Below are 18,691 nucleotides of genomic sequence, written 5' to 3'. Positions count from 1 at the left end.
CCAGATCCTTCAAGTATATTGTGCACCTTGAGAAAATCATGGTTCTGTGAGTTCTGCAGACCAGTCTGGGGGGGAATATAATGACCGTTGTACTCTTTATGTACTTATGTACTGACTTTGTTGATTAATATTGATCTTAGAATTGTGTTTCTTTTTTCCCTCTGCTCAGTCAGTATAAATGTAATTATATAGTTTACTTTTCATGTACTCTGGTGAAAGACTATTATTTGTCTTTGGCTGATACTACTCTATAAAATGTAACCCAGGAAATAAAAGTAATATTCAAAAATAATTTTCATCTTGATTAGATCTAAATATTTTAAAACTCTGTTTCCAGTATTAAAATAATTCTTATAAATTGTTCAGGTAATCATAATAATTTTCTCCCAAAATTACTTGGGCAAGAGGGTACATGTACAAATGAGTAATAATTGAATAAGGACATAGATGAAATAAATCAGTGTTATAATTGATATTATATGTGACTAATGGGTGAAGGGTCCATTTGGTTATACAGTGATGGGTGTATAGTGTATGCCATAGATGGGAGCTTGCAGGAACAGAGCATTTTTCTGTTCTACTGTTAGATCAGTTTCTTGCAAATTTTTTTAGCTTTTGGTTAAGCTCTTTGAAGAATCTTATGGCTCTAACATCCTGGAAAATCAATTCTGTAAAATGTAAGTATTTGAGTACAGACTAAAACTTAAAAAATTTCTTTGCTTGGGGCACCTGGGTGGCTCAGTTGGTTAAGTGTCTGGCTTCTGCTCAGATCATGATCTCCAGGTCCTGGGATTGAGCCCTATGTCAGGCTCCCTGCTCCGCAGGGAGTCTGCTTCTCCCTCTCTCTCTGCCCTCCCCCACCACTCATGCTCTCTCTCTCAAATAAATAAAATCTTTAAAAAATTTTCTTTGCTCTATCACAGCATTTTGAATTTACTTCAGTTTTGTTTTGTTTTGTTTTTTGCAGGGGTAAAAGAGTCAGGGAGACCACAGTTATAATCACATGGAAAAAGCTTAGTTGATCAAGCATATTTACATAATTTTTGTTTTTTAAATTCCTGTGAGAGAGGTAGGAAAGCATTTTTATATGAAGAAGCCAACTCAGTTTTACCCAACTAATAAGTAGAAGAGCTGTAGTCAGTGCAGGGTTCAGCAGGCATATAAAGCAATGTGGCTACTGCTTACTAATCATATTAAACATAGTCATATTCATTATTCTGGTAGAATGAACAGTATGGAGTTTTTAATGTCCGATTTCTTTAGCTCAGCATAATGTATATTAGATTCATTTACATTCATTGCATTGATTCTAAATTTCCCTTTTTCTAATGTACACTTAGTTTTGAGCCCATGAAGAAATGCTGGTCTGTTTGGAATACTCCACAAAGAGGCTGGATTTTTGTTCAGATTTATAACTGGTAATGAAAGTGTTTATGGTAAAAGAATGAATGTGCTATAGAAGTAGAATATCCTACTCATCTTTTGGAATTTTTTCATGAGGAATTTCAATATGAATAGATCCCTTCATATTTTTATAGTTAATCTACACATTAAATACTTATTTAAAAAGTTTTTATTTAAATGCCAGTTAACATACAGTGTAGTATTAGTTTCAGGCGTACAATATAGTGATTCAACACATCCGTACATCACCTGGTGCTTCTTAATCCCCATCACCTATTTCACCCATTCCCCCCACCTCCCCTATGGTAATCATCAGTTTGTTCTCTATGATTAAGGGTCTGTTTCTTGGTTTGCCTCTCTGTGTCTCTTTTATTTTTCCCTTTGTTTCTTTTGTTTCTTAAATTCCACATGTGAGTGAAATCATATGGTATTTGTCTTTCTCTGACTGACTTATTTCACTTAGCATGATACTCTCTAGCTCTATCCATGTCTTTGCAAATGGCATGATTTCATTCTTTTTTTTATGGCTGAGTGATATTCCATTGTGTATATTTATACCACTTTTGTCCATTCATCAGCTGATGAGCACTTGGGCTGTTTCTGTAATTTGGCTATTGTAGATCCTGCCCCTATAAACTCAAAATGGATTAAAGACCTAAATGTGAGACCTGAACCCATAAAAATCTTAGAAGAGAGCATAGGCAGTAATTTCTCTGACATCAGCCATATCATTTTTCTAGATATGTCTCCTGAGGCAAGGGAAACAAAATAAAGATAAATTATGAGGACTTCATAATAAAAAGCTTCTTCACAGCAAAGGAAATAATCAACAAAACTAAAAGGCAGCCTGCAGAATGGGAGAAGTTATTTGCAAATGATATATCCAGTAAAGGGTTAGTATCAAAAATATATAGAGTTTATAAAACTCAACACACCAAAAATGAATAATCCAATTAAAAATGGGCAGAAGACATGAATAGTCATTTTTCCAAAGAAGACATACAGATGGCCAACAGACACATGAAAAGATGCTCAACATCACTGATCATAAGGGAAATGAAAATCAAAACTATAATGAGAAGAGAGTCCAAAATGGCAGAGGAGTAGGAGATCTTAGTTTTGTCTGGTCTCAGGAATTGAACTAGATAGCTATCAAATCGTTCTGAGCACCTGCGAACTAAACCGGAGATCTAAGAAAAGAATTGCTGCAATTCTACAAATAGAAAAGTGACCACTTTCTGCAAGAATGACGAGATGGAAAAACTCACCTCAAAAAAGAGAACAAGAGGCGGTACTGACTGCGAGGGACCTAATCAGTATGGATATAAGTAAGATGTCAGAACTTGAGTTCAGAATAACGATTATAAAAATACTAGCTGGGCTTGAAAAAAGCATAAAAGCAGAGAAGACACTAGAGAATCCCTTTCTGGAGAAATAAAATAACTAAAATCTAATCAAGTTGAAATACAAAGGGTATTAATGAGATGCGATACAAAATGGAGGCTCTAACTGCTAGGATAAATGAGGCAGAAGAGAGAATTAGTGATATAGAACACTAAATGGTGGAGAATAAAGAAGCTGAGAAAAAGAGAGATAAACAACTACTGGATCATGAGGGGAGAATTTGAGAGATAAGTGATACCATAAAGTGGAACAATATTAGAATAATTGGGATCCCAGAAGAAGAGGAAAGAGAGGGGCAAAAGGTATATTAGTGCAAATTATAGCTGAGAACTTATCTAATCTGGGGAAAGAGACAGGCATTCAAGCCCAGGAGGCACAGAGAACCCCGCCTCAAAATCAGTAAAAATAGGTCAACACCTTGACATATAATAGTGAAGCCTGAAAATCTCAAAGAGAAAAATCCTGAAAGCAGCTTGGGACAAGAGGTCCTTAATTTACAAGGGTAGAAACATTAGACTGGCAGCAGACCTATCCACAGACCTGTTAGGCCAGAAAGGACTGGCATGATATATTCAGGGTTCTAAATGAGAAAAATATGAAGCTAAGAATACTTTATCCAGCAAGGCTGTCATTAAAACTAGGAGTGATAAAAAGCTCCCAGGACAAACAGAAACTAAAAGAATTTGTGATCACCAAACAAGCCCTACAAGAAATACTGAAAGGGATCCTCTAAGCAAAGAGAGAGCCCAAAAGTAATATAGACCAGAACGGAACAGAGACAATATACAGTAACAGTCACCTTACAGGCAATACAATGGCACTAAATTCCTATCTTTCAATAGTTGCTCTGAATGTAATTGGGCTAAATGCTCTAATAAAAAAACACAGGGTATCAGATTGGATAAAAAAGCAAGACCCATTGGTATACTGTCTGCAAGAGACTCATTTTAGACCCAAAGTCTCCTCCAGATTTAAAGTGACAGGGTGGAAAATCATTTATCATTCTAATGGACACCAAAAGAAAGCTGGGGTGGCAATCCTTATATCAGACAACTTAGATTTTAAACCAAAGACTGTAATAAGAGATGAGAAAGGACACTGTATCATAATTAAAGGGTCTATCCAACAAGATCTAACAATTGTAAATATTTATGCCCCTAACATGGGAGCAGCCAATTATATAAACCAATTAATAACAAAATTAAGGAAATACATTGATAATAATACAAATTAGGCAATCTGGAAGAAATGGGTGCATTCCTAGAGAGATATAAACTACCAAAACTGAAACAGGAAGAAATAGAAAACCTGAAAGACCCATAACCAGCAAGTACATTGAAGCAGTAATCAAAAATCTCCCAAAAAAAAGAGCCTGGGGCTGGATGGCCTCCCTGGGGAATTCTACCAAACATTTAAAGAATAATTAATACCTGTTCTTCTGAAGCTGTTTCAGAAAAACAGAAATGGAAGGAAAACTTCCAAACTCTTTCTATGGGGCCAGCATTACTTTGATCCCAAAACCAGACAATAGACCCCACCAAAGAGGAGAATTACACACCAATATCCCTGACAAACATGGATGCAAAAATTCTCACGAAGATATTAGCCAATAGGATCCAACATTACATTAAAAGGATTATTCACCATGACCAAGGGGATTTATTCCTAGGCTTCAAGGGCGGTTCAACATTTGCAGATCAATGTGATATACTATGTTAATAAAAGAAAGGACAGGAACCATATGATCCTCTCAATAGATGCAGAAAAAGCATTTGACAAAGTACAGCATCCTTTCTTGATTAGAACTCTTCACAGCGTAGGGATAGAGGGAACACACCTCAATATCATAAAAGCCCACAACAAATACCATTCTCAATGAGGAAAAACTGAGAGCTTTTCTCCTAAGGTCAGGAACACGACAGGGATGTCCACTCTCACCACTGTTGTTCAACATAGTACTGGAAGTCCTAGCCTCAACAGTCAGACAACAAAAAGAAATAAAAGGCATCCAAATTGGCAAAGAGGAAGTCCAAACTCTCACTCTTCGCAGATGACATGACACTCTATGTGGAAAACCCAAAAGACTCCACCCTAAAATTGGCAGAACTCATACAGGAATTCAGCAAAGTGGCAGGATATAAAATCAATGCACAGAAATCAGTTGCATTTCTATACACTGACAATGAGACAGAAGAAAGAAAAATTAAGGAGTTGCTCCTGTTTACAGTTGAACCCAAAATCATGATACCTAGGAATAAATCTAAGCAAAGAGGCAAAGGATCTGTACTCAGAAAACTATAGAACACTCATGAAAGAAATTAAGGAAGTCACAAAAAATGGAAAAACATTCCATGCTCATAGATTGGAAGAACAAATATTGTAAAAAAAACACAACAACACAGAAAATGTCTGTGCTTCCCAGAGCAGTCTATATATTCAATGCAATTCCTATCAAAATACCATCAAGTTTTTTTCACAGAGCTGGAACAAATAATCCTAAAATGTGCATGGAATCAGAAAAGACCCCGAATAGCCAAAGGAATGTTGAAAAAGAAAACCAAAGCTGGTGGCATCACAATTCCAAACTTCAGGCTATATTACAAAGCTGTAATCTTCAGCTTTGGTATGGTACTGGTACAAAAACAGACACATAGATCAATGGAACAGATAGAGAGCCCAGAAATGGACCCTCAACTCTATGGTCAACTAATCTTCAACAAAGCAGGAAAGAATATCCAATCGAAAAAAGTCTGTTCAACAAATGGGGTTTGGAAAATTGGACAGCCACATGTAGGAAAATGAAACTGGAACATTTCCTTACACCATACACAAAAATAGACTCAAAATGGATGAAAGACCTAAATGTGAGACAGGAATCCATCAAAATCATAGAGGAAAGATAGCAAACAACCTCTGAGATCTGTCACAGCAACTTCTTGCTAGACATGTCTCCAATGGCAAAAATGAACTATTGGGACTTCATCAAGATAAAAAGCTTTTGTACAGCAAACAAACGGTCAACAAAACCAAAAGACAACCGACAGAATGTGAGAAGATATTTACAAATGTCTTATCAGATAAAGTGCTAGTATCCAAAAATCTATAAAGAATTTATTAAACTCAACATCCAAAGAACAAATAATCCTATAAAGAAATGGGCAGAAGACATGAATAGATATTTCTCCAAAGACATACAAATGGCCATCAGACACATCAAAAAATGCTCAACATCACTCAGCATCAGGGAAATAATAAATCAAAACCACAATGAGACACCACCTCACAGCAGTCAGAATGGCTAAAATTAACAAGTCAGTAAATGACAGATGTTGGCGAGGATGCAAAGAAAGGGGAACCCTCCTACAATGTTGGTGAGAATGCAAATTGTTGCGGCCACTCTGGAAAACAGTATGGAGTTTCCTCAAGAAGTTGAAAATAGAGCTACCCTATGACCCATCAATTGCACTACTAGGTATTTACCCCGAAGATACAAGTGTAGTCATCTGAATGGACATCTGCACTCCAATATTTATAGCAGCAATGTCCACAATAGCCAAGCTATAGAAAGAGCCCAGATGTCCATCAAGAGATGAATGGATAAAGAAGAAGTGGTATATATATTTAATGGAATACTACTCAGCCATCAAAAATGAAATCTTGCCATTTGCAATGAGGTGGATGGAACTAGAGGGTATTATGCTAAGTGAATATATCAGAGAAAGACAATTATCATATGATCTCACTGATAATGTGGAATATAAGAAATAAAATAGAGGACCGTAGGGGAAGGGAGGAAAAAATAACACAAGACAAAATCAGAGAGGGAGACAAACCATTATAAGAGACTCTTAATCATAGGAAACAAACTGAGGGTTGAGGTAGGGGAGGGGGGTTGGTAGGGATGTGGTAACTGGGTGGTGGACATGAAGCTGGGCACATGATGTAATGAGCACTGGGTATTATATAAGACTGATGAATCACTGAATTCTACCTCTGAAACTAATAATACACTGTATGTTAATTAATTGAATTTAAATAAAAAAACTATAATTAGATATCACCTCACGCTTGTCAGAATGTCTGAAATGGACAATATAAGATAAAACAGGTGTTGGCGAGGATGTGTAAAAAGGGGAACCCTTTTGCATTGTTTGTAGGAAAGCAGATTGGTGCAGCCACTGTGGAAAACAGTATGGAAGTTCCTCAAAAAGTTAAAAATAGAATTACCCTAGGACCTAGCAATTGCACTACTTGGTATTTACTGAAAGAATATAAAAATACTAATTCAAAGGGATGCATGCTCCCCGATGTTTATATCATATTAAATACTTCTATGCATTATTTGTGTCTGGTGAACAGGTAAAGAACAAAAGCTCCTTGAGCAATTTTTGTAGTATCTTCTTAGTTTTGATACTTCTACAAATAGTAGAACGATATCCTGTCAGTAAATGCTGGCTTCACTAGCCCTGCATAATGCATCTGTTTTCTAAGATTGTCTTTGTTTATTCTTAATAACTATTTAGTTGAAGCCACATTTCTGTTAAAATAATTGGTTAAATTTCATAAAAAATATGTGGCTTCTCCATTGGAACATAATGCCAGAAAATATTGATGAGAAATCTTAACCTGTAAATCTGAGTGTATTTTGCAAAATATTTTTCCTCATTCATAGAATGAGAAATAACTAGGTGTAAATGTAGCAGAGAACATCTTGGGAATCTTGGAATTCTACAGATTTAATGAATTAACTGTGTTGAGTTTCCCAAAAAGCTGGACTTTTTTTTTTCTGTAAGTTTGATATGATGCAGTGGAAACTTTTTCCATTTATATTGAGTGGGTGGATGTTTAGGTAGATGTGAGATGAAGGTGGAAAGTCAAGTGTACTGGTGGATTACTAGTAGCATAGTTTATTTTAATGCTATCAAATTTTCCAGCAGGTTATTATTTATATGTGTAGAGAAAGAAGAGTGTTTAGTGTTTGGTTATAACTAAGTTGAAAATGGATAAAATCTTTTAAGAATGGGAAAGAATGAAAGAGAAGCAACCCTGGTAGATTGTAGATCAGCTGGTCACAAACCACAGTTAAGAAGGACTCATTACAGCCTTGTCAATTTAATACCCAAACTCTGTAGTTAAGATTTCCCTTGCTGCTCTACCCCTAGAATTTTCTAAACATTTTTTTCAGTGAAGTATCTGAACTTACTGAGCACTGAATTATCTGTTACTATAAAAAGTAGTTTGATAATTTATAATATTTCAGGTCTAGTTACTGACTTGGGTCTTAATTAGTTATCACCATCAGTCTCATTTTTGGTTAAATAAGAGGTTGCTATGCCTCATACTTAGCAATGTCTTTGTTACTTAATGTAGAAATAATGAATAATTTTGTCTAATTATGTTAATAACACATTCGTCTTAATTTTTACTGTCATAGCTAAAAAAAAATGGTTGTTAGAAAACAAGGAAATGGAAAATATCTCTCTTCCCTTTGTACTTTATTTATGCAGTACTCTTTCAAAGGACAGCTTGTAATGTAAAACTTTTGGGTTCTCAAAGCCAATGACAGTGATTCCATTGAACATTTGGCATTTTTACATTTTATGTACATTCCCATATTTTTATAGCTTATATATTTGGAGATGTAAGACGTTTTTGCTATCTGTTGGATAGGAAATGGGGGTTGCTTGATTTCTTATCTGGCAATTTGGTTGTGCCTTAGAAATAATTAACTGATAACTTTCAATAATAATAATTTTGGGGGGGCTAGATTTTCATATAAACATAGGATGTTAAAAACTACCATTTCCAATTATTGATTTGAATTTCTGAAGGAAATAGGAATTAATATGTTTGCCTCTGTTTTTAAAATTAATCATTTTTGGGGCCTTTTAATTTTTTATTACTCAAAAAAACTTCATTTTTTTAGATGCTTCAATTTTTAAGAAGCTTCATTTTTTTGCTTTCTGACTCTCCTTGTGTCTTTAACACTTCACAGTGATTTTCTGCTCTTCAATAAGGAAAACATGCTTGATCCTGTCTTGGATACACTTAGCACACATGGAACCCCCATAGGCCATGCTGACACATTTTTTCGTTTTAGACAACTTTGTAAAAACTTTAGATCTCACAGTACTAACTCCTCAAAGTTGGCCTGGGCACATGCCACATGAGGATTTTGGTGCTTTCCAAACCTTCTTGGTATAAAGGTAAACAATTCTATTACCAGGGATTTGGGACAGCCTAGTTTTGTTAGAGGCTGTATCATAGGACAGCCTATGACAGTATGTCAAACGCTCGAGCATTCTGAAGATGCCATCCCTGGAAGAGGAAAAATGAGTGAGTCATTTTTACTGTTAAATACAATTTATAATGATTATGACAAAGGACAGTATCTTACATCTTAGTATTCTTATTACAAGGGATAGTGTTCTTAGGTTTAAAGACATACTAAGAATTCCTGTGTCAACAGAAAATGACAGTATGTACTTCATTTGGTCACTTATAAATCTTCGAAACAAGAGTTGCCATCATTGGCTCCTCCCCACTTTTTGATCATCCTAATTCAGTAAATCTGATGTATTGAGCCCTTTTCACAATTGTTGAGAAATTAATAATTTCTAAGAAAGAGAGTAATTCTCTTTAAATTTTAAACATTATTCTCACTGTTCTGTGATATGCAGTGAGGTCATATGATACATGTCTTTCTCTGATTGACTTATTTTGCTCAGCATAACACCCTTCAGTTCCATCCACATCGTTGCAGATTAAATGCCTGACTTCTACTGGGACTTCAGTTGCAGTGATTTCTTGAAGATGGAAAGCCAAGGAGTTTAGTGTGACTGCAGCAAATGACCAAGCCAGGAGTTGGGTGTGTACTGCACTGGTCTCACCCATGACAGTGACCCTGTCTTCTTACATTATCTTTCAGTTAACTAGAAGTCCTTGTCTGCTCTTGATTCTTCAAAACCACTGTGCACTTCTCCTTGACACTTATGACCATTTGTTAGACTTCATAGCCTGGTTCTTATTTCCTCAGTTGATTCAACTTTCTCAGTAAGGCAAAATTTAATAATCCTAGGAACCCGTGTTTTCTTGTGGTCAAACCAGTATAAAGCTATTTGTGTAAGATTTATCCTATTTAAAAAAAAATAGACACTGATGTAACATTTATAGCAGCCTAAGTAAGAGTTTTACAAGTACGAAAAGTTTGATCTTTGTATCAGCCCCCTGGGGTAGTTAACATTATTATGCCCAGTTTTTCAGATCAGGAAACTAAGGGAAGGAGAGGTTCAATAACTTGATTAATATTACACAGCTGCTCAGTAGTGAAGGTGGGGTTTGAATTCAGATTTTTAAGTACCATACTATGCTGCATCATACTATAATCCTGTAGTTCCTCAACACGTTCATAGTATTTTTTTCCTTTTTCTCATCTTCCAAGACATAATCCCAAATAGAATTTTAAAGGAATAATTTAATATATTTAAAGGAATAATTTGTATATTATCTTTTATACCATTGAATAGATAGCTATTTTGGTTGGGTTTTTGTTGTTTAGAAAAATTTAGCATGAATGTGTTTTCTAGTTAATTTAATCCCTCAATTAATGTATCTTACAGAACATGTATGACAACATTTTTCTCTACCCCCAGTATATTAGTTTGTTAAGGCTGCTCTGACAGCCTGAGGAAATCCTGTTGGCTCAGTCTTCTTTACTGTACCTTGTCCTTGGAGTCATTCTTCCTTTATTTTATTCTGTCTCTATATCCCTTTCAGTCCAAGCTAGCAGCACTTTTGCTGGTATAAAAATCTCTAAAACTGTGTTGGCTTTCTGTGCAATCATGGCTATCCAGGCCATCATACAGGAAGTTCCTTTATATTTCTTTCCAGGATAACTACATCGCTAGTCCTGGCTTCTGCTGAGATGGTTGAGTTGATTCATGATTCACATGCTAAATCTCCTTAGCAGATGTTTGTCCCACCAAACCATTAGCTCGATCTCCAGAGCACACTTATGTGGATAGGCTGAGGTTTTCCTTTTTGCTTAGCAGTTCCTTCATCAGTTTATTTCTTCCCTCTCCTATTTTATAATAAACAACAAAGAAAATAGGCTGCACCTTCCATTCTTTCCTTGGAAATATACTCAACTACATATTCAAACTCATCGCTTACAAGTTTGACCTGCGACCCAACAGAAGAACACAATTCTGCCACTTCATAACAGGGATCACCTTTCTTCCAGTGTCCAATACCATGTTCCTCATTTCCATCCAAGACCTTGCCAAAAGCAAGGTTCATGTGTCTAGTGACATTTTGTTCATGAATATATTTGTATTGTTTATGATGACAGAAAGTTTCTTTATGCTTCTCCTTAGCCACTTCCACAATTTTTATGTATTTGTTATAGCAGTAATGCACTGGACAGTACCAAAAATTTGTTATTAATTTTCTAAGGCTTTATTCATTTCTGAGAACTGCTGTAACAAAGCACTGCAACCTGGATGGCTGAAAACAACAGAAATGTATTGTCTCACAGTTATGGAAGCTGGAATTCCAAAATCAAGGTGTCAACAAGTCTGTCCTTCCTCTGAGATCCTTCCCCACCTCTTCCTGGTGGTGAAGTTAATCCTTGGTGGTCTTTGCCTTGTAGGCATATTACTCCAATCTGTGCCTCCATCTTCATATGGCCTTCTCCCCTGTGTGTCTGTGTCTCTTCTTTTCTGGTATGGATACCAGTCCTTTTAGATTAAAGGCCCACCTACTCCAGTATGACCTTAAGTCATTACTTCTGCATTAACCCTATTTCCATATAGTATCACATTCTGATATACCTGGGGTGAGCATGTCACCATACCTTTTTAGGGGGTCAGAATTCAACCTTTAACACCCTCATAATAACCATAATAGCTACATCAAGTTGCTGCCAGACTTGTCTTATTTTAAGGCATTCTTTTCTTAGTTCCTTCCTAATTATCATTTAATTGTTAATAGACTGAAAAGCAGAATCGGTTCACACATTTTTTCATACCTTCAAAGCCTTCCTTATCAGACATTTGCACATCAGATATTTTCATAATTAATTAGCCATCCTGTGTGCCACAAAGGAAATATGTTAAAGGCAATACCTCAGTTGTGGGTATTTTAAATATTAAATTTTTTTAAATATTTAAATATTTTTATTGTGTATCCACATAACTCAACTAAAATGCATAAGCCTTTTACATGTTTTGCAATTAACCATAACTCCTCATCCTATATGTAGCAATAAATTATCTTAAAACTGAAAGAGATCTTCAGATTCACTAATTTTCAGTTTAGGAGAAAGTCAAGAATCATAACTTCCTCAACTATGTTGTACACCTGAAACTACTGTAACATTGTGTGTTAACCATACTTCAATAGTAATAATAATAATAATAACTTCCTGAAGATTACGTAGCAGTTCTCAACAAGGAATCACAACACACTGTTATCATTAGTAGTTTCGAAACATATTGCAAGTAATGGGTCATTCAGAAAATAAAAACAAAATCTTGCTAGTTATTTTCAGTTTTTTAGTGCAAGAACTTCTCAAAGAATTTCTCACTCACACAAAGAGTATCTACATTCATATATTTCTCTCCTACCTGAATGTCAATATATTCTTTCGAATAAGTGTAAAAGTATTACACTTATGACTAGGATGCTTAAATTACATTTATTACTAGGATGTGAGAATGTATCACGTAAGTAATTTTCTTTTAATTTTTTGTTATTATGTTAATCACCATACATCATTAGTTGTTTTTTTATTTTATTATGTTATGTTAATCACCATACATTACATCATTAGTATTTGATGTAGTGTTCCATGATTCATTGTTTGCGTATAACACCCAGTGTTCCATGCAGAACGTGCTCTCTTTAATACCCATCACCAGGCTAACCCATCCTCCCACCGCCTCCCCTCTAGAACCCTTAGTTTGTTTTTCAGAGTCCATCATCTCTCATGGTTCATCTCCCCCTCTGACTTCCCCCCCTACATTCTTCCCCTCCTGCTATCTTTTTTTTTTTTTAAATACAATGTATTATTTGTTTCTGAGGAACATATCTGTGATTCAACAGTCTTGCACAATTCACAGCGCTCACCATAGCACATACCCTCCCCAATGTCTATCACCAGCCACCCCATGCCATCCACCCCCCACAACACCGGCAACCCTCAGTTTGTTTCCTGAGATTAAGAATTCCTCATGTTAGTGAGGTCATATGATAAATGTCTTTCTCTGATTGACTTATTTTGCTCAGCATAATACCCTCCAGTTCCATCCATGTTGTTGCAAATGGCAAGATTTCATTCCTTTTGATGACTGCATAATATTCCAGTGTGTGTGTGTGTGTGTGTGTGTGTGTGTGTGTGTGTGTGTGTGTACCACATTTTCTTTATCCAGTCATCTGTCGATGGACATCTTGGCTCTTTCCACAGTTTGGCTATTGTGGACATTGCTACTATAAACATCAGGGTGCACATACTCCTTCGGATCCCTACATTTGTATCTTTAGGGTAAATACCCAGTAGTGCAATTGCTGGATCATATAGTAACTGTATTTTCAACTTTTTGAGGAACCTCCATACTGTTTTCCAGAGTGGCTGCACCAGCTTGCATTCCCACCAATAGTGTAGAAGGGTTCCCTTTTCTCCGCATCCCCGCCAACATCTGTCACTTCCTGACTTAATTTTAGCCCTTCTGACTGGTGTGAGGTGGTATCTCATTGAGGTTTTGATTTGGATTTCCCTGATGCCGAGCAATGTTCAGCACTTTTTCATGTGTCTGTTGGCCGTTTGGATGTCTTCTTTGCAGAAATGTGTGTTCATGTCTTCTGCCCATTTCTTGATTGGATCATTTGTTCTTTGGGTGTTGAGTTTGATAAATTCTTTATAGATTTTGGATACTAGCCCTTTATCTAATATGTTATTTGCAAATATCTTTTCCCATTCTGTCGGTTGTCTTTTGATTTTGTTAACTGTTTCTTTTGCTGTGCAAAAGCTTTTTATCTTGATGAAGTCCCAATAGTTCATTTTTGCCCTTGCTTCCCTTGCCTTTCGCATTGTTTCTAGGAAGAAGTTGCTGTGGCTGAGGTCTAAGATTGCTGCCTGTGTTCTGCTCAAGGATTTTGATGGATTCCTGTATCACATTGAGGTCTTTCATCCATTTTGAGTCTATTTTTGTGTGTGGTGTAAGGAAATGGTCCAGTTTCATTATTCTGCATGTGGCTGTCCAATTTTCCCAACACCATTTGTTGAAGAGACTGTCTTTTTTCCATTGGACATTCTTTCCTGCTTTGTCAAAGACTAGTTGACCATAGAGTTGAGGGTCCACTTCTGGGCTCTCTATTCTGTTCCATGGATCGATGTGTCTGTTTTTGTGCCAGGACCATACTGTCTTGATGATGACAGCTTTGTAATAGAGCTTGAAGTTCGGAACTGTGATGCCGCCAGCTTTGCTTTTCTTTTTCAACATTCCTCTGGCTATTCGGGGTCTTTTCTGGTTCCACACAAATTTTAGTATTATTTGTTCCATTTCTTTGAAAAAAGTGGATGGTATTTTGATGGGGATTGCATTGAATGTGTAGATTGCTCTAGGTACCATTGACATCTTCACAATGTTTGTTCTTCCAATCCATGAACATGGAACGGTTTTCCATTTCTTTGTGTCTTCTTCAATTTCTTTCAGGAGTATTTTATAGTGTTCTGAGTACAGATCCTTTGCTTCTTTGGTTAGATTTATTCCTAGGTATCTTATGGTTTTGGGTGCAATTGTAAATGGGATAGACTCCTTACTTTCTCTTTCTTCTGTCTTGTTGTTGGTGTATAGGAATGCCACTGATTTCTGTGCATTGATTTTATATCCTGCCACCTTACTGAATTCCTGTGAGTTCCAACAGTTTGGGGGTGGATTCTTTTGGGTTTTCTGCATAAAGTATCATATCATCTTCAAAGAGTGAGAGATTGACTTCTTCTTTGCCGATTTGGATGCCTTTTATTTCTTTTTGTTGTCCAATTGCTGTGGCTAGGACTTCTAATATTATGTTGAATAGCAGTGGTGAGAGTGGATATTCCTGTTGCTTTCCTGACCTTAGGGGGAAAGATGTCAGTTTTTCCCCATTGAAAGTGATGTTGGCTGTGGATTTTTCATAGACGGTTTTTATGATATTGATATGTACCCTCTCGCCATATACACTGAAGAGTTTTGATCAGGAAAGGGTGCTGTACTTGTCAAATGCTTTTTCTGCATCTATTGAGAGGATCATATGGTTCTTGTTCTTTCTTTTATTAATGTATTGTATCACATTGATTGATTTGCGGATGTTGAACCAACCTTGCAGCGCAGGGATAAATCCCACTTGGTCGTGGTGAATAATCCTTTTAATGTACTGTTGGATCCTGTTGGCTAGTATTTTGGTGAGAATTTTTCCATCCATGTTCTTCAAGGATATTGGTCTGTAATTCTCCTTTTTGATGGGGCCTTTGTCTGGTTTGGGGATCAAGGTAATGGTGGCCTCCAATGCAAAACTTCCAAACTCGTTTGGAAGTTTTCCTTCCATTTCTGTTTTTTTGAACAGTTTCAGAAAAATAGGTATTAATTCTTCTTGTAATGTTTGGTAGAATTCCCCTGGGAAGCCATCTGGCCCTGGGCTTTTGTTTGTTGGGAGATTTTTGATGACTGCTTCAATTTCCTTAGTGGTTGTAGGTCTGTTCAGGTTTTCTATTTCTTCCTGGTTCAGTTTTGGTAGTTGATACATGTCTAGGAATGCATCCATTTCTTCCAGATTATCTAATTTGCTGGCATAGAATTGCTCATAATTTGTCCTTATAATTGTTTGTATTTCTTTGGTGTTGGTTGTGATCTCTCCTCTTTCATTCATGATTTTATTTATTTGGGTCATTTCTCTTTTCTTTTTGATAAGCCTGGCCAGGGGTTTATCAATCTTGTTAATTCTTTCAAAGAACCAGCTCCTAGTTTTGTTGATCTGTTCTATTGTTCTTTCGGGTTCTATTTCATTGATTTCTGCTTGATCTTTATTATTTCTCCTCTCCTGCTGGGTTTTGGCTTTATTTTCTGTTCTTTCTCTAGCTCCTTTAGGTGTAGGGTTAGTTTGTATATTTGAGACCTTACTTGTTTCTTGAGAGAGACTTGTATTGCTATATACTTTTCTCTTAGGACAGCCTTTGCTGCATCTCAAAGATTTTGAATAGTTGTATTTTCCTTTCCATTGGTTTCCATGATTTTTAAAATTCTTCTTTAATTTCCTGTTTGATCCATTCATTCTTTAGTAGAATTCTCTTTAGCCTCCATATATTTGAGTTCTTTTGAGCTTTACTCTTGTAACTGAGTTCTAGTTTCAAAGCATTGTGGTCTGAAAATATGCAGGGAATGATCCAATCTTTGGTACCAGTTAAGACCTGATTTGTGACCTAGGATGTGATCTATTCTGGAGACTGCCATGGGCACTAGAGAAGAATGTGTATTCTGTTGCTTTGGGATGGAATGTTCTGAATATGTCTGTGAAGTCCATTTGGTCCAGTGTGTCATTTAAAGTCTTTAAAAAAATTGTTTTTTTTTTAGATTTTATTTATTTCACAGAGAGAGACACATCCAGAGAGGGAACACAAGCAGGGTAGAGGGAGAGGGAGAAGCAGGCTTCCCGCTGAGCAGGGAGCCCAATGCGGGGCTCGATCCCAGGACTCTGGGATTATGATCTGAGCCGAAGGCAGATGCTTAATGACTGAGCCACCCAGAGGTCCCTAAAGTCTTTATTTCCTTTTTAGTCTTTTCCTTAGATGATCTGTCCATTTCAGTGAGGGGGGTGTTAAAGTCCCCCACTATTATTTTATTGTTCTCGATGTGTTTCTTTGCTTTTTTATTAATTGGCTTATATAATTGGCTGCTCCCATGTTAGGGGAATAGATATTTACAATTGTTAGATCTTCTTGTTAGATAGACCCTTTAAGTAGGATATAGTTCCTTCCTCATCTCTTATTACAGTCTTTCGTTTAAAATCTAATTTGTCTGATATAAGGATTGCCACCCCAGGTTTCTTTTGGTGTCCATTAGCATGGTAAATGGGTTTCTACCCCCTCACTTTCAATTTGGGGGTGTCTTTGGGTTTGAAATGAGTCTCTTGCAGAGAGCGTATCGATGGGTCTTGTTTTTTTATCCAATCTGATAACCTGTGTCTTTTGATTGGGGCATTAGCCCATTTACCTTCAGGGCAACTATTGAAAGATATGAATTTAGTGTCATTTTATTGCCTGTAAGGTGACTGTTACTGTATATTGTCTGCGTTCCTTTTTGGTCTATGTTGCTTTTAGGCTCTCTCTTTGCTAAGAGGAACTGTTTTAATATTTCTTGTATGGCTGGTTTCGTGTTTGCAAATTCCTTTAGTTTTTGTTTGTCCTGGAAGCTTTTTATCTCTCCTTCTATTGATAATGACAGCCTAGATGGATATAATATTCTTGGCTGCATTTTTTTCTCCTTTAGTGCTCTGAATATATCATGCCAGTCTTTTCTGGCCTGTCAGGTCTCTGTGGATAGGTCTTTTGCCAATCTAATGTTTCTACCATTGTAGGTTACAGATCTCTTCTCCCAAGCTGTTTTCAGGATTTTCTCTTTGTCTCTGAGACTCGTAAGTTTTACTATTAGATGTTGGGGTGTTGACCTATTTTAATTGATTTTGAGAGGGGTTCTCTGTGCCTCCTGGATTTTGATGCCTGTTTCCTTCCCCACATTAGGGAAGTTCTCTGCTATAATTTGCTTCACTATACCTTCTGCCACTCTAACTCTTTCTTTTCTTTTGGGATTCCAATTATTCTAATGTTGTTTTGTGTTATGGTATCACTTACCTCTTGAATTCTGCCCTCGTGATCCAGTAGTTGTTTCTCTCTCTTTTTCTCAGCTTCTTTATTTTCCATCTTTTGATCTTCTATCTCACTGATTCTGTCTTCTGCCTCATTTATCCTAGCAGTTAGAGCCTCCTTTTTTGTTTGCAACTCATTAGTAGCCTTTTTGATTTCGACTTGGTTAGATTTTAGTTCTTTTATTTCTCCAGAAAGGGTTTCTCTAATAACTTCTGTGCTTTTTTGAAGCCTAGCTAGTATCTTTAAAATCAGCATTCTGAACTGTATATCTGACATCTTACTAAGGTCCATATTGATTAGGTCCCTGGCCATCGGTACTGCCTCTTGTTCTTTTTCTTGTGATTTTTTCCATCTTGTCATTTTGTCCAGAGGAGCATAGATGAATGAGAGCACCAAATGCTAACAGGGTAACAACGTCCCCAGAAAATATACACTAATGAAATCAGAAAAGACCTGAAATCGGGGGAAAAGAAAGGGAAAGAAAGAAAACAGAAAAAGAAAAAAAAAATAACAAATAGAATAAGATAAAAAGAAAAACAAAACAAAAACCAGAATACCATCATATATGATCAGGCTGGTGCATAGATCAGTGCCACATGCTAGATTTTGGGCATATTTTGGTCTGTTAGAAGAAAGTGCCTCTGAAAATTTTCAAGAAAGAAAAACTTATATATGTACAAAAATAAGTGTAAATATGGTGAAGGGATGGAATATGAATGTTAGGATGAAAATTATAAAAGATTTTATAAAAGGAATTGATAAGAAGTTGGTTTTAAAAAGAAAGAAGAGGATTTAAAAAAAGCAGGGAGAGAATGTGTTCTGGGAGGATACTAGAAGAAAGCCGTACACTAGAGATTTAGGATATATTTTGATCTGTTAGAAGAAAATGTATCTCAAAATTTTAAAGAGAGAACAACTTATATGCCAAAACTAAGGTTAAGTACTATGAAGTGATAGAATATGACTCTAAAAATGAAAAATAAA

The 18,691-nt window shown here is 36.2% G+C and overlaps 1 protein-coding gene and 1 pseudogene across 10 annotated transcripts in view; one reads left to right on the top strand and one right to left on the bottom strand.

Moving 5' to 3' along the window:
• The window catches only part of KDM4C (lysine demethylase 4C), a 567,234-nt gene that overhangs the window by 332,593 nt on the left and 215,950 nt on the right, over positions 1-18,691 (top strand). The gene's annotated exons all lie outside the window — the stretch shown is intronic.
• LOC113934791 lies at positions 8,757-9,110 on the bottom strand (annotated as a pseudogene).

This window comes from Zalophus californianus, chromosome 13, assembly GCF_009762305.2.
Source record: "Zalophus californianus isolate mZalCal1 chromosome 13, mZalCal1.pri.v2, whole genome shotgun sequence".
Taxonomy (NCBI): domain Eukaryota; kingdom Metazoa; phylum Chordata; class Mammalia; order Carnivora; family Otariidae; genus Zalophus; species Zalophus californianus.
This window is presented reverse-complemented; position numbering and strand designations above follow the sequence as displayed.